General features: G+C 46.6%; 1 long non-coding RNA gene across 1 annotated transcript in view; it reads left to right on the top strand.

Moving 5' to 3' along the window:
• The window catches only part of LOC148778592 (uncharacterized), a 39,107-nt gene extending 19,469 nt beyond the window's left edge, over positions 1–19,638 (top strand). The window contains exon 3 of the long non-coding RNA XR_016038855.1: positions 19,207–19,638. This is a non-coding gene — a long non-coding RNA (uncharacterized LOC148778592). The remainder of the gene's footprint in view (positions 1–19,206) is intronic.
• Positions 19,639–21,358: the final 1,720 nt, after the last annotated feature.

Below are 21,358 nucleotides of genomic sequence, written 5' to 3'. Positions count from 1 at the left end.
CCCACTCCGTGAACAGGCCATGCACTCTCATAGCCCTCCAAATAGCCTTTAACTTTTGCTGCTTGTTCAGGCCAGCTCCAATGTCATCTCCTAGGTGAGGGCTCTCCTGCATTTTCTACCCACATCCACACAGAACTCGAATGCCTGCCTCCCTTCATAGTCCTTCATAGCTGTACATACCTACCGCTAATGTAACAGTAAACCACATTGGAGCTGATTCACTGATTACAAGTCCACCCCTCTGATTATGAGCTCAATCCAAGTAAGGGCTCCTTTTGCATTCATCAGGTGCCAGTAAGTGGAAAGAATGAATGAGCAGATGTCCAAAATCATCCTTTTTCCTTGGAGAATCTTTTTGTTTAGGAGGATATAATCCAATTCTGAGCCATTTAGGGGCCAAGGGACATTTATGTGTGGAAAACTGGACAAATTCTGCCTTTCCCCCAAGCCTAGAGAAACCCCAAGGCAAAGAAAACAACGTGCAAACTAACAACTTCATGATAAGTGTACCCTCAGATGCTAACAATTTTACTGCCTGTAAAAGCAAAGCAGAGGATGAGGTGGTTGGATGGCATCACCAACTCGATGGACATGAGTTTGAGCAGGCTCCTGGAGTTGGTGATGGACAGGGAAGCCTGGCATTCTGCAGTCCATGGGGTTGCAAAGAGTTGGACACGACTGAGCGACTGATCTGAATTGAAGAGCAAAGCCAAGCCACACACAGAAGTGAAACTTCCTGAACATCCCCCACCAAGCATTAGTTGACTGCCCTGGTGGAATTTTGATAATACTAGGCATCTGGGTAAAGGCGCACTGTGCAAGAACAGAGGGATTCTGACGATGCTTTTATGTATAAATCTTCTGCTTTTCACTTCTGCAGGCATGGCATCCCAAGAGAAGGGGAAATGGTGCAGTGTCCTTGGTTTATGACCTTAGTTGTCCCATTCTTACAAAATTCTGAACTGTCTGTGTCAGAACTGTTAGTCTCTTAAGATTCTTTGGCTCTAAAAAGGATTATCATTATTATTATCCTTATTAAGATAGTTGTTGAGACTCACCTCCTCTAAAAACAAAACAGGCTAAAATCTGAAGAAAAGATTCCAACTTTACCAAAGATAAAATTTATAATTTCAATATTCTGATGGTAAGATCAAGGTCCAATTAAACAGAACAAACAAGCTAATGTTTGTACTGGGGCATTACACACACAAAGCCTTTTCATATATGTAATCTCATTGATAAGAGTTGTTTTAACTCATCAGTTCCACACTTGGCAAAGAGGCAAAACTTTTAAGTACTCTCTCCTAACCGCCAATATTGCTGAGGGTCTCCCCTCACTCCAGTGCCCACCCCAGCTGGAAAGGAAAGCAAATACCCTTTCATCTCTAACACCTCCAATCCCATTTCCAGGACAAGGAGGTCATAGCTCTACGGTGCAGAAAGAAGCAGAGTGCCCCCTCCCCACATCCTGATCCAACCTCCCTCTTCAGCCTCTCCCCCAACTCAGCTACAGCCTTGCTGAACCACTCACAGCTCCAGGAATGCACCACACCCATCACCTCCCACAGCCCTCACCATCTCCACAGCTCACTCCTACTCAGCTTCTGAGTCTTAATTAGCACCTCCTCCTGGAAGCCTTCTGCCAGCTCCCAAGGCTGAATAAGGGCCCCTTCAGCCTGTTCTTAGCTCAGCCTGTCCCTCTCCTTATCCCAACACTAATCATGTTACCTTATGATCATCAATTTCTTGTTTTCTCATCCTCTAGAGAACACTGTCCAATAGTCATAATGCCAGCTATACATGTAATGAAAATTTTCTAGCAGCCTCACTAAAAAAAATAAAAATAGGTGAAAATGATTTAATAATAAATTTTATTTAACCTAATATATCAAAAATAATATGATTTCAACATGTAGCCAGTATAAAACAATTGTTAATGAGATATTTTATAGGCACTTCTTTTCCTACAAAGCTTTGCCGACTGGTGTGTATTTTACAGCACATCTCCATTTGGACACTTCAAGTGCTCGATAGCCACCTGAGGCTGGTGGCTGCCACATGGGACAGTGTGGAGACGTCTAACTTAAACTCCTGGCAGGCAGGGCAGAGTCTCAACCCATACACTCTTAATATCTCGCACTGTGCTCAGCACAAGGTCAGCAGTGTGAATGTCCTCATCCATTCGGGCTGCTCTAACAGAAATTCCACAGCAAATATTTATTTCTTAGAGTTCTGGAAGCTGAGAAGTCTAAGATCAAGACATCGGCAGATTCAGTGTCTGGTGACAACCTGATTCCTGGTTCATAGCTGGCCATTCCTGATTCAAAGTTGGCCATCTTTTTACTATATCCTCACACGGCAGAAGGGATAAAGAAGTTCTCTGGGGTATCTTTTATCCAATTCATGAGGGCTCTACCCTCATGACCTAATTACCTCCCCAAATGTCCCACCTCCTGATACCATCACATTGGGGGATAGGGTTTAACATATGAATTCTGAGGGACACAAACATTCCATTGATCACAGTGAACAGTGTCTGTGAATGACTTCATCCCCCAAGGAGGGAGGCTTGGGTGTACGAGTGCCTCCCTGTGGCCCAGAGCAACGGGTGTCTACAATATAAGGTGCAAGTTAGCACGTGGGGGCTTAGTCAAATCTGTTCCAGTGAAACTCCCCTAATAAAAGAAAAGGGCCATTCACATCATGTTTCAAGCCTTACTCAAATGACAGAAATACCAGTTCAACAAAGCAAACTGATCAGCCCCTTGGAATTTAGGACAATGTAATTTAACCTTTCTGTAAGATTGAAACCAAAATGGAAACACAGCATCTCCAGGAGACTTCCTTGAAATGGGTCAGCCAGAAACGTTCTCTGCCACGGGACCAGAAGGCAGGAAAGAAGCCCGAGGCTAAGGAGGAAGGACAAGAGTGGAATTATCTGAGTCCTACCCACTCTTTGCTTCCAGATTCCTAGAGTTTTTATCCTAAAAGCTGATACTTTTAAAAGTGCTTTTTGGAAACAGCAAAGCACTGGTGCCAGGAAAAACAATGACATCAGCCCCAAACCCTAGAGAAGCAGCCTTCAGGAAGACCTCAAGGACGCACGAGGAGGTGACACTGCACAGCTGAGGATGCGTGGTCTGTTTCTGCTCTGCCCAGTCAGATAGTTCTAGATTCCCGAATACACACATGCCAGGGGCTTCCCAGGTGGAGCTAGTGGTAAAGAACCCGCCTGCCAATGCAGGAGAACTAAGAGACGCTGGTTCAATCCCTGGATCGGGAAGATCCCCTGGAGGAGGAAATGGCAACCCACTCCAGTATTCTTGCCTGGAAAATCCCATGGATAGAGAAGCCTGGCAGACTACAGTCCATGGGGTCACAACGAGTCAGACATGACTAGACTTAGCACAGGACTCCTGACACAACAGCTGCTAAACCTGCAGTTCTTCAGTTGGGCGGGCAGGATTAGAACGCTTTAGGGGACTGGTTAAATAACCAGATTGCTGGCCCTCACCCTTCAGAGAGTTTCATTCAGTCGTTTTGAGTTGGGTCCCAGGAAAAACGCATTCTTACCAAGTAACTTAGGAAATTCTGATTGGGAGTTCCACCCTTTGAGAAAAACAACCCTGAATAATCAATTCACTTTTCTCTAACCTCTCCTTCAGACACCCTGAAAGCTGTACCTTCTAAGACAAGTATAGCCATGTGGTCCCCACATTACCGAACAGCTCCCAGCTGAGAAGGCAAGTGGGCATTGAGATCCAGGTGCTTGGCATGGGGTTTGTGCCCACCCAAAGGAACAAGCACTCTTTCTTTGGATAGTGTGCATGCCAAGTCACTTCAGTCGCATCTGACTCTTTGCGACCCCAAGGACTGTGGCCTGCCAAGCTCCTCTGTACATGGGATTCTCCAAGGAAGAATACTGGAGTGGAGTATTTCCTTCTCCAGGGAATCTTCCTGACCCAGGGATCAAACCCACTTCTCACATCTCCTGCATTGGCAGGCCGGTTCTTTACCACTAGTGCCACCTTCTCAGGTGCCCTTCTTTGGATAGAAGCATCTCCAAATGCAAGCCCTCTGCCCTAGAGTGGAGCTGGGTCAGCCCAGAGTGGGTATCTTTTCTCCTGATTTGTGCAAAAACACAATGTAGGCTAGTGGCAGCTCCAAATCTGTTGTCCAATGTCTTGGACACTGCATCTTCCTCAGACCCCAACAGCTAACAACCTCAACCTGTCATTGCTCTTGAAGGTGGAAACCAGAAATGGGATTGATGGCTCATCACTTTCCTTGTGCGTCATGAGCCAGCCAACAGCCAGCGAGGTCCTTCCTGGGCCCTGATGATGCCGCGGCAGTGTCAGGCCGGGCAGTGGGTCAGCACCTCCCTGAGCGATCCCCACAGCATCTCTGCATGAATGAGGAGTGCAGTATTGCCTCACTGGGTCTCTTTCCTGGAAGGGCTCTGCCTCGCTGATTTCATCTGCAGGTGACAGATTTCTCCTGGGCTTGGTGATTATTAAATAGGAATGATGGCTCCGTGGGAATGGCTCCTGTGCACATATCCAGGTTACCTGGCTTTTCAAGGGAGCGGGCTGCTGAATGGGATGGATGCCCAAGTGAGTGACTATATTTCTACAAATTCTCTTTTCACTCTTCAATTCTCCCCCAACTTTTAAAATGTTCTGAACTGGATGAATACTTTATGACACCCTATGCCTGTCAAGGCAGACAAAGAGCAGGTCACTGGACGTGCTGTGAATCTCAGATGCAACCCGGGTGAAGTGAAAGAGGAGTCCCTCCAGCTGCTAACAGTGAGGAAATGCGATCTGGGCTGGGCTGGGAACTCTAGCTCTGCTACAGCCTGGCTAATCGCTACTGGGCAGACAAAGGACAGGTAATCATTTGCAGCCTAGAGAGAAAAGACATCTGAAAGTGATTGCAGAGTTTAGTAAAAAGACAGCTGGAATCTGAATCTACCTCTTTTTGTTCAGGGGACAGTTATGAGGTGCCTTTTCCCATCATGTCACAAGCACTGGTTGTCCTAGGTCCAGGGAGACCCAGGACCCTCAAAGAGCTCACTCACAGAAGAGAGGGTGGTGTAGGTATAAACACATACTTGCAAGAAAATGTGGTCGACAGCAAGAAAGAGAGAGGCACCACCAAGCACCGTGGGCGCCCAAGCAGGAAGGTGCCAGAGGGTGACAGCTGTGCCTTAAGTGGAGCACGGGGAAGAGCCAAGAGAGAAGGACGTGCAAAGGCCAAGGGGCACTGAGCTCAGATCGCCAGGTAAGACAACGCACGGCCACGCCTGCCCACGGAAGCGCAGGGTGAAGGAAGGGAGTTGGCTGCGGACAAGGCGAGGAGGCCGCTGAGGCTGGTCGTACCTCGGCATCATGTGCTCAAGGATCTGGACTTTCTCCAGGAGGATTCCTTGAAGGTTTTCGTTTTTGCTTTTTAAACAAGGAAGTAACTAAGATCAAATCGATGTTCTTCTTTGCTTTCCTACTTGCTCATTTAAATGAACTAGTTTTGAAAAGTAATTTGTGCACATGTCAGGAAAATTCAAACTCTCCCAAAAGCAGGACATAAGGCAAACCTCCTTTCTACCCACTACCACCGAACTGAGTCTTCGCAACCCATAAGCAACCTCTCTCTCCAGCTCTGTGTATATCTTATACCAGAAATATCATACACAAGTATATTCATAAAGGATTAGAGGGTATTGTTGGGCACAAATCCACTCAGCCTAGGGGACGAGTCCACTATACACTTGCCTGCCTAGTTGCTTCCTTGCATGGGCTGGATATACCAGAGGGGGCATCTATTCCTGACTTATTTAAAGGTACTGCATGGGCTGACCAAGACTGTTTATACATGTGATACACACACACACACACAGAGGCACTCACTCATTCTCACGTCTTTTATTTATGTAAAAGGAACCATATTCGATATTCATTGTGTAATACCTTCATTTTGGTTTTTGGTCACCTGATGCTAACAGCTGACCCACTGGAAAAGTCACTGATGCTGGGAAAGATTGAGGGCAGAAGGAGAAGAGGGTATCAGAGGATGAGATGGCTGGATGGCAACACCAATGCAACGGACATGAACTTGGGCAAACTCCGGGAGATGGTGAGGCAAAGAGAGGCCTGGCGTGCTGCATTCTATGGGGTTGCAAAGAGTCAAACACGACTGGGCCACCGAACAACACCCTCATTTACAGAGCGCCACAGGGAGAAATCCACCTGGACAAAATAGGCTATGAGCATTCTTTAGTGTCTAGCATCCTTATGGTAGCAAATGAATGCTTACCTCAAAGCAGCTGAAATAAGAGCCAGACGGCAAAGGGCTTCAGCGTGTCACCAGCTGGACTTCAGTAGGCTCCATTCTCCAGCCACACTCCTTTGGCTTAGCTCCTGCCTCAGGGTCTGGGCTTCAGGTCTTATGGGAGCTCCAGGCTTTCCCCTAACTGCAGCTGCTCCAAGTCTCATATTCATCCTGATTGGATAAGATTTTATTTTCCATGAAACAGTCCTGAGGCCGGGGAAACATGATGGACTGACTGGCTTCCACCAACTGGGTCTACCCCCAGAGATGGGACAGGGATCAACACCAGGCAATTATTAGAAGGGACAAAAGGAGGAAATGGATTCTAGAATAAACCAGCAAATGGTTCTTACAAAGTCCATCATCCAGTTACCATCATTCATTTCAATAGCTCTTACCAATGATCCTTCAACTTGTTTCTAGTATCTTGCCGTTGTAAGCAACGCCACAACTGACATCCTCACACATATATCTTTGCATGTACAAGGATATCTATGGAATAAATTTCTGGAAGAGGAACTTTGAATCAAAGGGTGTCTGTTCTTATGCCTCTGATAGACATGACCACGTTCCGTTCCGTTCCATTCAGTCGCTCAGTCGTGTCCGACTCTTTGCGACCCTGTGGACTGTAGCCTACCAGGCTTCTCCGTCCATGGGATTCTCCAGGCAAGAATACTGGAGTGGGTTACCATTTCCTTCTCCAGGGGATCTTCCCGACCCAGGGATCGAACCCGGGTCTCCCGCATTGGAGGCAGACGCTTTAACCTCTGAGCCACCAGGGCCACACTGCCTTTCAAAGGGGCACCCGTTCACCCCCACAGCAACTCTGAGATGGCTCATTTCCACATACACTGGCCTGTGTGTTGTCAACTTTCTTAGATTTGTACTTAACAAAGTTCAGTTTGACAACCGTGTGGTTAATGGATAGGAAGGGGAATAAGAGTGAGATAAGAAAAGCAGTTACATAATTACAGTAATAAAAAGGAGAGATGATAAGGACTTGAGCCATGAGAACTGCCAAGGGTGTTTGAAAGTAGGAGCAGGGTTAAGGTATGCGTCTTTCAGAACAATGTGGCAGTGGAAAATGTAACATTGTGCTGAAAATTTCACACCGAGAAGACTTTGTTTTGACAAAAAGAATATAGAAAGGAAGGAAAAAAGGAGGACGGGAGGGAAAGCGGAGGAAGGAGAAAGGGAAAGAACGGGAAGGGAAGGAAAGGAAAAGATTCTATTATTAAGACTTTTCCAGCTGGAAATAATAAATAAGCTAAGTACCAAAGACCTTATGCGCTTCCCTGGTGACTCACTGGTAAAGAACTTGCCTGTTAATGCAGGAGATGTGGGTTTGATCCCTGGGTCGGGAAGATCCCCTGGAGGAGGGCATGGGAACCCATTCCAGTATTCTTGCCGAGAAAATCCATGGACAGAGGAGCCTGGTGGGCTACAGTTCATGGGGTCACAAGAGTTTGACATGACTTAGTGACTAGCCAACAACAACCAAAAGCCTTAACACAGACTCTACATTGAGAATTTGGGTCAAACACACTCAGATCTCAAAAACAAACAAACCTAAAGTTGGAATAATGCGTCATCAGAGCAAACGTTAAATAACACTCTAGAAGCACATTCTGTAAATTCTTAACAGTCTACAGTGTGAGACAATATGACAATACTTGTCTCATTAAAGCAGAATAAAGCACTGAATCCTAAGGACTGCTGTTCCACTCTAGAAAAACCTTTCCTCTCTGAGTCCGACCCTTGGAGGTGGTAGACGGGAGAGCACTCAGCTGACACCCAGATCCTTTGTACACTGTAGGCCCTGCAACAAACGCTGGCAGTAGTTTAAGATCAACCCCTGACATCTTTCCCTGGCTTCAGAATGACTGTTAAAAAATTCTTGATTATGTTTAAAATCTTCTCATATAACTGCATATGAATGCACTTTGCAACTGAGGCCCATAAAACCCTCTGCGTTGCTCACATTTCTCAGAATGGTTAAAATTATTTCTCCACTGGGTGCAGTGACAAGGGAAAAGAAGTATTTCTTGGTCCAAATCCCCTGACACTGTAGCTACCCACCCACTCCTGCTTTTCTCACTGTCTGAACCAACCATCCTGCAATCTTTCTTTCCTACAAAATTCTTGAAGGAGAAAACAAAAAGGAGAACATTTTTGAAATAGTTGCAAAGGTGGGGGAGAAGAAAGCAAACATATTTTTTGGAGGTTTAACATGCCCATGGGAAAGAGGGTCAGATAAACAAGGTAGGGTGTGGTGAGGGGTTAGTCCTGGGTAGAACAGTCCAGGTCATATAATGCTATATCTGGTGAAAGTCCCTGGAGGAGGAACCAGGAAGTTTGCGGACCTGAACATGACAGCTAGAGCAGTTCACCAGGTACTTTGAAGCCACATGGGCACCCACGGCACCCCTCGGAGCAAAGCCACATGTGTGAGCCCTGCCCAGCGCTTGTATGCTCTGCAGCCACCTGCTCTCCGCTCAGTGGGAACTTTCTCCAGCAAAAAAGTCTGGGTCTACCTTGGTTTCCCTTATTTCCCAGTGTAGGCATATAATTGGTACGTCTTTGCCAGGATGCCAAAAAGCCCAGAGTCCAGAGAATTCCCTGAGCCCTCAAACCCACACTGGCCAGGCCCTTCAGTGTAGCCTGGAGCCCTGGGTACTGACTGATCAGGGGCCAGTAACCTCTGGTAGGAAGGAGGATCTCTCAGTTCAGTTCCGTCGCTCAGTCGTGTCCGACTCTTTGCGACCCCATGGACTGTAGCCTACCAGGCTTCTCCGTCCATGGGATTCTCCAGGCAAGAATACTGGAGTGGGTTACCATTTCCTTCTCCAGGGGATCTTCCCGACCCAGGGATCGAACCCGGGTCTCCTGCATTGGAGGCAGACGCTTTAACCTCTGAGGCACCAGGGAAGGAGGATCTCTAGGCAGGAGAAAGTTTTTCCCTCAAAGCCCTTACTGCAGCCAGGTTGAAAAGCCAGCTCTGGAATGCTGTGTCCCTGGCCCCACTCCCAGTCCCGTCCCCTATTTCTGTCTGGCACTCTCTCAAGGATGCAAGGACAGGAAGTCTTGCCTCCTCCATGATGCCCCCCACTTGACCCCCACCCACAAGAGGCTTTCGCTCAATCTTCAGTCAAGCCCTACTGTCCATAACTGTTCCTGCAGGAACTGTCTCCTCAACTAGAGTCCCCACTGCACACCCACAGGTCTCCCCGCAGCGGGCAGTGTGGTGCAGGGACACACGGGAGACACCCAGCCATTGAATCAGGCCATGCTATTTCACCTCCCCACAATCCAATTCTGGAAAGAATCTGATGGTTCTTGCAGCTGAGACTCTAAAGGGTGATAAAATCATCTGTTCACTTTCAATGGAGTCACCTTGCAGGCCCCACAGAGTCCTACTCTGACTGTGACTAAGTCTCACCGTGCAGGCTCACAGAGTTGCTCTCTGACGGTGACTAAGTTCCTGCTTCCTCAGGGTCCCTCCCTCCTTCCTTCCACCCTCTGCCTCTGCCCGCCCACCTACCTGCCCCCACCATAGTCTCCCCAAAGTCTGGAGCTATGAGGCCTCTGGAGCCTGCCCTTCATTCTGAAAAAAAAAAAAAAGAAAAAAAAGCATGAATTCTTTTTCCACATGGAGCCTTCCGTGGGCAATCTTCTCTCTTGCTACTATTAAAAACCTTGCATAGTATAATCCTGATATATTTTTTGCTTTAAAAACCCCTTCCACCAAGGATAGGCGTGAGGTGGAATAAAGTGAGTGAAGAGACAGACAGTTTTGCGGTAAAAAAGCAAATTTCTTCCTCTGAGAAATTACTTTAGATGCCTGAACGAGTTAATGAAATTTCCTAATGGCACCAGGTGTACCAGGAGGCGGTGCTCCGAGAGGTGGAGCCCACAGCTGGCCCCGAGTCCAGGCAGGGCAGGAACGTGGGTATAGTCTGTGCCCTCCTTGGCACTGCAGTGGGAGGCAATCTGCAGACAGCCACTTGAACTCCATCAGGGCCGATGAGCCCCTTGCCTAAATCATGTCTTCCCTTTCCTTACAAAGCTGTTTCCTCAGTGGGTTCAGGGAGGAAACCCCTGAGTAAACAGAGCATGCCGCTGGCCCCAAGCTTTCTCCAGGGATGCAGCCCCCAGCGAAGCCCACTTCCGGTCTTCCTGCCGGCCCTCAGCCCGTCACAACTGTTGTCCCACAACGTTGTTGCTTTCAGCTCCATTTGCCTCAGCGTCTGAAGGGAAAGCTTGCAGCAAGGCGGGGGAGATCTCGAGGCAGACGTCTGCTGAAGGCCCTGAGGCCCTAGGCCCCTCCCGGTCAGAGGGCCCACCCTCACCCCACCCACGGCAGCAGAACAATGGCTCCAATTAAGCCAGGGACCTCCACAGGCTTCCAAGTTGGCTAGATTTCAGCATCTGTGTGGTTCGGGGGCCTCATCTTGTGTCTAGGGGTGGAGATGAGTAAGATGTAGCCGATGTGAGACCACAGAGGCGTGGATACAGTTGTTCCCCCACTTTACAGGTGGAAATATATCGACCTCTTAGGGCTCAGAGGTCGATAGCTGAGGACTGACAGGACCGGAGGTCTAGTCCAAGGCTGTCCAGTTGGAAATCCCACATCTTAACCAGTACCCTTTATCCACTGTGGGCTGGTACTGACTGGGGCCAGGGCCACAAAGCAGGCTCACCATCTGGACAGGAAAGCCCTCGATGTACTGCCAAGCTCAAAGGCTGGCTCAAGAAATACGTGGGCTGACCTCAGGAGGGGGGCCAAGGAAAGCGGGTTTTGGCAGAAGAAGAAGACTGTCCTTGGCCAGTATTATCATTGCTATTTGGTCCAGAAACTCAAGAAACAGCAGATAATCTCCACCACTTACTTACTGGTACAGTCTTCAGCAATTTATCCAATCTCTGTGTGCCTCAATTTTCTCATCTGTAAAATGGGAATAATAAGAGCCCTGACCTCATATGGTGGTTGTGAGGATTAAGAAACTTAATGTGTGCAAAGCACCTAGAACAATACCTGGCACATGGCAAACACTGTATATTACTGATAGTATCATTGTCATCCTCCTCTTCATCACCATCATCTCGGTCTGATACTGCCCCCAACTTCTCTCCAGGCAGAATCAAGCACTCCTGCCCATTACTCCCACAGGCTCTAGTGACACCTTTATGACCGTCCTCATCACTTTGTATCAATGCCTCTAATCTAAGCAGGAATTTTGACTTTCCATCTCTGTATCTTCAGAGCCTTCTACAGTGTCTGGCACATAATGGTTATGCAGTAAACATGTGTCGAATGAATGAAAAATGGTGCTTTATTCTAAAAAATAACTTTCAGATAAATCACAAAGGGTATCTGATTTTCATAAGATTTTAAAATATGACTTCAGTTCGGTTCAGTTCAGTTCAGTCGCTCAGTCGTGTCCAACTCTTTGCGACCCCATGAATCACAGCACGCCAGGCCTCCCTGTCCATCACCAACTCCCGGAGTTCACTCAAACTCATGTCCATCGAGTCGGTGATGCCATCCAGCCATCTCATTCTCTGTCGTCCCCTTCTCCTCCCGCCCCCAATCCCTCCCAGCATCAGAGTCTTTTCCAGTGAGTCAACTCTTCTTATGAGGTGGTAGATCATGCCTTAGCAATCAGAATGTTGTAATAAGGTAAGAAAATTGAAAGGGCTTTCAAGGGTGGCATGTCAGACACGCGTAAGACATTTTCACTGTTCTATCAAATTAAAAAAAAAATCCCATTTAAGGCACTGAGTGTCCCTGATGCCCTAAAGACCCCCTCCCTATTCAGCATTTGAGGACTCAGAAATAGGCAATCCAAGGAGTAACCCCATGAGTCTTGCCACAAATAAAAAAAATTTCCAAGGAATCAGCATTTTGTGGAATATCTTTAAATGAACTTTCAAAGAGAATCCAAAAATAGATTCGTGAAATACTGACTGAGCACCTCCTCTGTGCCAGATACTGGAACAACACGTATAAGAAGACGCGTCTAGAAGGGGGAACAAACACATGAATAGAGAATTTATGTACAGGAGTGATATGCAGAGGCAAGCCCAGCATGTTCAGAAGGTACAGAGGAGGGGACCAATTGGAGGCACTGGGGATTTTCAAATGGCTGTAGAGACTGACCTTGGAAAATGGATGCATTTTAAGGTTCTTTCCAGGGCAGTTCTTTCCAGTTCTTTCCAGTTCAGAAATACCAAGGACTGCTAAGCACATCGCTGCACATTCTAAGAAGGTGACACTACCAATCTTACAACCCACATTTAAGGCGCCAGAAAGAAAAGGCCCTCACCCTGGATAGGGACCTGGGCTCCATGGCCAGCATGGAGCCCCAGGGTGGGGCGCTCCCTCCTACCACCAGCACATAGTCATCTTTGCTCAAACAAAGCCCACACTGTCCTACTGCTGAGGGCTTCCCTGCAGCCCACAAGCCCTCCCCGCCTGGAGTCCGCAAATTATAACTGAACATCATCCAAGTCACCTTAAAAATGCTCACCACCTCCAAGGTCCTGGGGAGGAGCTCTGTCCTGTCATGCTCTGATGACTCCCTTCCTCAAGCCCAGGCCCGTGCACCCACTAGTCATCCTGGGTGTGCTCCCGGTTTTCGAGGGGTGGCCATACCTTGCACTTGGATAATTATTTTTAAGTAAGTGAGGAGTGGTGAGAAGTGAAACAGTAGTGCCTGCTCATGGTAGGTGAGAACCTTTCATTCACCTAGATTGTGCAGCTAGATTCTCCAGGCCAGAAAGATGCAGGAGAGTACAGATCAAGACAGCTCTCAGGTTTGGGACTGAGTTGCCCTCCTTCTAAGGAAAGAATCTTACAGCTCAGGCTGTGGCTAGTCAACATGGCTGCTGGGGCACGGCCTTCTCAGAGGGGACTGCCCATCCCTACAGGCGGGACTCTGGAGGCTGATGCTGGCCGGAGGTCTCTTAAGAGGATTACGAGTCAATCATCCCAGTCAGGCTCCTCAGTTTTCAGTAATTACCTTCAAGTGACCTTCCTTTCCCCTTGGAGGCTAGGGGGCCTGTGAAAGGCCTCTCCCCCAGGCCTCCAAGCACCTGGGAATGCAGGTCCCAGGAAGGAACTCAAGGAAGAGGCTGGGCTGGGAGGAGGAGAAAAAGGAGGAGGAGGAAGAAGAGAAGGGGGAGGAGGAAGTCTTGGCACTTCCTGAGCTGGCTCTGGGCTGAGGACAGTGGCTGCAGAGAGTAGCACATTCCTTTTGCTTACTGAGAAGTACCCCCAAAGAAATTCCACACCATGGAGTGCTTGTTGAAGTGGGAAAGGCAGAGGAAGGCCCTACCATGAGGCGATAGCTGACAGGACAGAGCCTTGTGGCAGAGCCACCAGATTTATAAAATGGAAAAAGGGATAATATCTATAAAATAGAATCATTTACACTTTGAAATATTTGGCCAGTTCAGGTATTGGGTGATTTTTGCAAATCACAGGACTTTAATAACAATACATTGGCTTCTCTCTTATGATATATGCTTATGGTAAAAGTTCCAGAAACACAGAAAAGTATAAAGAAATTATCAAAACCATCAGGAAGCTGGCCACCCAAGAATAACCACAGCTAACATTTGATGTACAGCCACCTTATCCTTTTGAACTATATCTGCCTATCACCTTAGATTTTAAAAGTCATATAATATCATTGGTATAGATATTTTATCTCTCTCACAAATACTTATTGATGGCTTATTGTGTGCTAGGGGATTCAACAATGAGACTGTAGCGACTTAACACGCACACATGAATGGTCTTTTTACTTAAATTTTAAAATTCTTAGGTAATCTAACCTATCAGTGCTTCTTTTATAATTTCATCTTTGCTTTCTCACTGCAAGACTGGTAAGTGTTTACCTATATTTTCTTTATCTTAAAAATAATTTCCTTTAAAAAATTCAATCCTATCAATCCTATTATTTATGTGATAAATACATAACTTTTTTCTACTTATCCAACCAATTATCATCCTGTGACTATGAATTGAGCAGTGTAACCTTTTCTCATAAATATAAAGCATACATTTATAATGTACAAAATTCATATATGTGTGTGTGAAAGCTTACACAAATATCAGATTTTCTATCTTATATCCATTAATTTGTAAGTCTTCCCTTGAAATAATATCAGATTGATTTACATATTGTAGCATTTTAGTAATTTTGATGTTTGGTAGGAAAAGCATGGGACTTCCCTGGTAGCTCAGCTGCTAAAGAATCCACCTGCAATGCAGGAGACCCTGGTTTTATTCTTGGGTCAGGAAGATCCCCTGGAGAAGGAATAGGCTACCAACTCCAGTATTCTTGGCTTCTGTGGTGGCTCAAATGGTTAAGAATCTGCTTGCAGTGCAGAAGACCTGAGTTCCATCCCTGGGTTGGAAGATCCCCTGGAGAAGGAAATGGCTACCCACTCCAGTATTCTGGCCTGGAGAATTCCATGGACAGAAGAGCCTGGCAGGCTACAGTGTATGGGGTTGCAAAGAGTTGGACACGACTGAGCAACTTTCACTTCACTTCACATATCCAGGAAGAAGGGGAAGACAGATATGGTGGACAGCTACAAAAACCAGCCATGATGTGCCCCCTCAAGAAGAAGTTGTGACAAAAGAGGTTGATTAATTAAAGGAGATGTGTCAAATTATACAATCACCAGGTCTGGTGCACTTATTCCCCAGCCTCCATCCCATCTGACACATTATTGTCACTTTTACGATTGCAATGCAGTGGCATATTTGACCACTTCCTCTCCACTCAGAAGCAGATGGAAGATTTATAATGACCAAACCAAACTCATGAGAACATGTCACTGTTTTCTGCGTTTGAAGACAAGGCCACCTTTGGTCCTGTACTCACATAATTGCAGGCTATAGCTTTTAGCATCAACACTGACACATTTATTCAAGATAAATCTTTCTCTTGGTGGACAACCAGGTTCGTCTGTCTGCCACTGTGCCTCCCATCTACTCCACACGATGTGAAAATGGCTTGTGGCAGGAATGGCCAGTTGTTCACCAATATCTAGTCTCCCTTCCTAATTATCAGATGATAATTAACCTGGTACTGGCCGTCAGAATAAGACTGCACACTTCCCATCTTCCTTTGCAGCTACGTGTGACCAAGGTACTAGGTTCTGGCTAAAGGGATGTGAGCACAGGGGAACGTACAGCTTCCCAATCGTGCCCTTAAACAGAAGGAGCATGCCTTCTCTTCCTCCTCTTCCCTTCCTCCTGCCTAGAATATGGATGTGCGGGGAAGACAGCACTCCGGGGATGGTAGAGCAAAGAGCAGAAAAACCCTGGGTCTCTGACAACTCTATAGCACTAAGCACATGCTGCCTACGGCTTTTACATGGAAAAGAAATACTCCTCTACTGTGTCTAAGCTGGCTCCCTGTGACAGCAACTGGAACTGTATCTTAATTACTGTAGAATTTCAGGAACACTTTCTGTGAAGTCGTGTGCCGTGGCTGTCCAGGGCACAGTGATGCTGCAACAGCCCCTGAGCATAGGTTTGGGGAATTGATTCTCTCATTCCCTCGCAGCATTTGCTTACTTAGTTCCCAAATGTGCGTAGAGCACCTGCCCTGAGCCCAGCATGGGGCCAAGCTTTAGAGACATAACAATAAACGAGGCAGGGGTTCCATCCTTGAAGTTTGTTCGGAGAAGACCGATCACATTAAGCAGTATATAAGCGTGAGCTGGTGAAGAAACTCAGAGAGAGCTAAGAAATTCTGCTCCAAGTAGTCGATATCAAGTCAGAGACCCATACCCAGCTCTCTCAGGGTCTGTGAACCGGTGCACCCTATGCCAACTCCACAAGCATAGTGGTGGCTCTGGAAAAGAAATCCTAGGACGATAACTTGTTTCTATACCCTTCTTTCTTGTCTTTCATATGAGGGTCTACAAAGTTTAGAGACCTTACCGGAATGCAGCGATACAGACTGTGCTTTAACAGTTTAAAGCTGGCTTCCCAGGTGGTGCAATGGTAAAGAATTCACCAGCTAAACAGGAGATGTCAGAGGTGCAGGTTTGATCCCTGGATCAGGGAATGGCAACCCACCCCGGTATTCTTGCCTGGGAAATCCCATAGACCGAGGAACCTGGTGAGCTACAGTCCATGAGGTCACAAAGAGTCAGACACAACTGCGTGACTGAGTACACACACACAAAGCAAGAATGATTTTAACTGACCCCCAAGAGTACCCCCTCCCCTCCCCCAAGAGTCCCTACCCCCACACCTCTGGCGGCCGCTGCTGTTCTTTCATTCAAACAGCTGGGCTGTGGATCAGCCTCATCTCCCACAGCCTCTCACCCGAACTTGCTCCAATCAAACTCAACCTCTGGTTGTGTCCTAAACACACCTTTTGCTTTTCAGCTTGTGGGCTTTTGTTCAAATTGTCCCTGCCCCTAGAAAGCCCTTTCCCAGGATGTCTGATGGAATTTCAAATATGAGGATTTTTTGATCCCCAAGCAGAAAGTGTTCACGTACATACACCCGGACGCTTAAGAGAGTCTCCTTGTTCCCAACCAGACTGTAAGCTCCTCGGACCAGAGGCTGTGTCTCTAACTCATCCTGGTGCACTTAGTGCAAAGTTAAGCACGTGGGAGGGGCTTAATACGCATCTGTTGGGTTTTACTAGGCTGAATTATCTCTCTCGGGGCATTATAACAGAACAAAAGGGCACAAAAGGAGGAGCTGGGGCGTAGAGACAATGGGCTCACCTTGGCAGTGTAACACTGGTTGCCTCATAGGTAAAAAATGGTATAACAACAATACTCCAGTCTGCTGCAGGGGAAAGAGTGGACATCTGGAGACAAAGATTCTTTGAAGTGAGTGAAGTCAATGTCGCATATATCCCTTCTAGACACACTCCACAGCACAGCCGTTCACAGCTCTCTTGATAGAAAAGAAAGATGCAGATGCTAGTGGACAGCTAGCAGTCTCTGCCACATAAACAAACTATAAAGAAAATGAATGATAACATCTAACTCCATTAACTTAAACATTCTATTCAACAAAGACAACAAAAAGGTTAAAAAGGTAAGCATCAGACAGGAAGAAAATGTTACCAACATATATAATTGACAAAAATTAGTATCTAGAATCTATGCATTCTTTCAAATCAATAAGAAAAAGAGAAAAAACAACAGAAAAGTAGGCAAAAGATGTAAACAAGCAGTCTTCAGAAGAAACCCAAGTGACCAATATACATGTGAGAAAAATAATCAGCCTCGTGAATAATTGTTGTTGTTGTTTAGTCACTAAGTCCTATCCAACTCTTCGTGACCCCATCAACTGTAGCACACCAGGCTTCCCTGTCCTTCACTATCTCTTGAAGATTGCTCAAACTCATGTCCATTGAATTGGTGATGCCATCCAACCATCTTATCCTTTGTCACCCCCTTCTCCTCCTGCCTTCATCTTTCCCAGCATCAGGGTCTTTTCCAATGAGTCAGCTCTTCACAACAGGTGGTCAAAGTATTGGAGCTTCAGCTTCAGCATCAGTTCCTCCAATGAATATTCAGGGTTGATTTCCTTTAAGATTGACTGGTTTGATCTCCTTGCTGTTCAAGGGACTCTCAAGAGTCTTCTCCAGCACCACAATTCAAGAGCATCAGTAATTAGGGAAAGGCAAATTAAAATCATAGATACCATTTCACATCCATCAGCTTTGCATGAAATTTTTAATCTGCAACACTAGAATACAGAGCAAGGGAACTCAATCACTGTTGGAAGTTGTATAAATTAGTGCAGCTGTTTTAGAGAATTTGATGCTATTGAGAAAAGTCAAAGTGTACATATCATATGACCTAACCATTCCACCGTTAGACTGGTATGCTGGAAAAACTCCTGCACCTGGGCACAAGGAGACTGTGCAAGGACATTCATAACAATATTGTGTGTAATAGCAAAATAAAAATATTACAAGCAATCTGAATGTTCATAAACTGGAAAAAGAATAAACAAACTGTGATGTGTTAACACAGTGGAACACTTTATAATCACTAAAAATAATTAGAGCCATGCAGATTAATATAGATGGATCTCACAAATATAACTCTCAACAAAAAGAGAAGGTTGCAAAAGAATCACACAGGACGATGCTACACATAAAGCTTGAAACTATGTCCAACAACTCCATATTTTGTTTGCTGCTGCTGCTGCTGCTAAGTCACTTCAGTCGTGCCCGACTCTGTGTGACCCCATAGACGGCAGCCCACCAGGCTCCCCCGTCCCTGGGATTCTCCAGGCAAGAACACTGGAGTGGGTTGCCATTTCCTTCTCCAATGTGTGAAGGTGAAAAGTGAAAGTGAAGTCGCTCAGTCGTGTCAGACCCTTAGCGACCCCACAGACTGCAGCCCACCAGGCTCCTCCATCCATGGGATACACAAATTTGTGGTGGAAACAGAAAAGAATGCCTGGAAGGATGAACACAAAATTCAGAATGCTAGTTTCCTAATGGCAGTGGGAAAGGGCTTTCCTGGTGGCCCAGTGGTAAAGAATCTGCCTGCTAATGCAGGAGATGTGGGTTCGATCCCTGGGTTGGGAAGATCCCCTGCAGGAGGAAATGGCAACCCCCTCCAGTATTCTTGCCTGGAAAATCCATCGACAAAGGAGCCTGGGGGGGCCATAGTCCATGGAGTTGCGAACACTGAGCGAGGAGGTACCAACAAAGGACAGTGGGGCAGGGAAGGAGGAAGACACGGTCAGGGTGGGCGCTTGGGGGCGTCAGCTGAACTGATTACAGTTTATTCTTGAAAGGGGAAGTAGGTAGGTACACAAGTACATGTTAATCCTTTTTTTATGTTTAATCCACTTTTCAATCCTTTTTATAGGTCTAAAAATATTTCACAATAAATGCTTACATCGTGTTTTAAGAGAAGAGATTAGTAGCATCAGGACACAAGACAGTCCCATGACCCTGGCCTCCTGGTATTCACATCCGTGTGCAGCGACCTCCCTTAAGTGATGATGTGTGTCTTCTGATACTAGGTTGTAACAGACGTTGGAGCTCCTGCCTTGTTCTCTTGCATCACCTACTCTAGGTAAGCCATCTGCCATGCTAGAAGATACTCATGTAGCTCTGTGAAGAGGCGCACAGGGAGAGGAACGTCCCACCAGCAACTTGCACCAACTTGCCAGCCACGTGTCTGAGCCACCTGGGAGTCTGATCTTCCAGCCTCGGTCAAGGACTGCAGCCCAGATGACATCTGACTGCAGCCATATGAGAGACCTGGAGCCAGGAGCACCCAACCAGGCTGCTCTGCACGCTACACCCACAGAAACCACGGGAAGAAATAAATGGTTCTTGAATTCAAGCACTATGGTTTGCGGTGATCTGTTATGCAGTCATAGATAACTACTGTGGGGCTGTACTGAGTGAGCACAAGGTTCCTTCAGATCTAGGCTTCTTGGATTCCTCCCACCCCTAACTCCATTCATCCAATCACTCAATCACTCAACTACTGTGTAGAAGAAACTTCAAAAGCCTTAGGATCATGTCTAACTCCCTTGGGGATCCAGTCCTGGGCTAGAAACACTCCAAAGAGTTAATAACTCAGATTTAGTAATTTTTAGTTTTACCTAGAAGAGATTCCGTGCATGAAAGAGATCCCCCATCCTTAGTTTAATGCCACTGTAGAAAGCACAAGACGACTCTCCAGAGGGAGAGGGTCCTGTGCTTTCACATGGGGTTACATGTTTCCAAGGGGCATCCCAGGGGGCTCAGTGGCAAAGAATCTGCCTGCCAATGCAGGAGACTTAGAGATGTGGGTTCAATCCCTGGGTCAGGAAGATCTCCTGAAGAAGGAAATGGCAACCCACTCCAGTATTCTTGCCTAGAGAATCCCATGGACAGAGGAGCCTGGCGGGCTACAGTCCGTAGGGTCAAAAAGAGTTAGACACGACTGAAGCTACTTGGCACAGCACAGCACATATGTTTCCATAAGTATAGATCCTGGGATTATAGTTGCTATGATGTAGTAAACTGCTGGATTGCATGTTTTAGCATACATATTCCCCTGAAAAGATTTCTTCCACTTGCCACAAATTTACTAGCTACTACATTTTTACTTCTCCGTCTGAACCACACCAGCTACTTCTGATCATTTGGTAGATCAGTAGGGTCTAGAAAACACAAAGACTGACCCATAGCCAAATACACTTAAGAATCAGCCTACCAGCAAAGATACATCCCACAAAAATAGAACAAGAACAAAATTTAAAAGAGGCTGGTTGTGGGCGAATGCAGGTGTGTGCCAGCTCCATGACCGCAGTTAAACGTGAAGCGCATCCCCATGGATGGATCCTGATGTGATACTACAGGGAAAGCAGCACAGCCCACTGGGTTTAGAGAAAAGCGAAACTGCCAGCAATGCTCCTTCTCGGTTCACCGTCTCTCCTTAAAGGGCTTTGCAATTTTGCATTTACTTGGTATGATGAAAAGTCACTGACCTGGAGTGAGAAGACCTGGGCAGGGGGAGGCTGTAATTTGGGCTTCTTTTGTAGACTCCAGCTAACATAAAGACAACTTTACTGAAAGGAACTCAAAATAACTCACAGGATGGAAAGAACAGCTGAACAGCCAAGCTTTGAGCCATCCTGGCAATCAGGTAACAAGAAGCCACCGCCCTTCTCTTTACATGGTTTCAACATCTCCCTCCCCCAGGGAGTCTCCCCATGAGATTCAACTGTGCAGCATAAAGAGTCCAGAGGCCTAGCTAGAGCTGTCTGCCCAACCCTGGCGGTGAGGGATGAAAGGCATTGGAAAGATGGGGCAGTGTTGTGACTGACAGCCCCACCAGAACGCAATGATTAAGGAAAAGTCCGTTTCCAGTACTCTTGCCTAGAAAATCCCATGGATGGAGGAGCCTGGTAGGCTGCAGTCCATGGGGTTGCTAAGGGTCGGACACGACTGAGCGACTTCACTTTCACTTTTCACTTTCACACATTGGAGAAGGAAATGGCAGCCCACTCCAGTGTTCTTGC

This window comes from Moschus berezovskii, chromosome 2, assembly GCF_049115385.1.
Source record: "Moschus berezovskii isolate FMDL1 chromosome 2, NW_MosBer_1.0, whole genome shotgun sequence".
Taxonomy (NCBI): domain Eukaryota; kingdom Metazoa; phylum Chordata; class Mammalia; order Artiodactyla; family Moschidae; genus Moschus; species Moschus berezovskii.
Note: the sequence above shows the minus strand (reverse complement) of the source record. Positions and strands in the feature narration are given on the sequence as shown.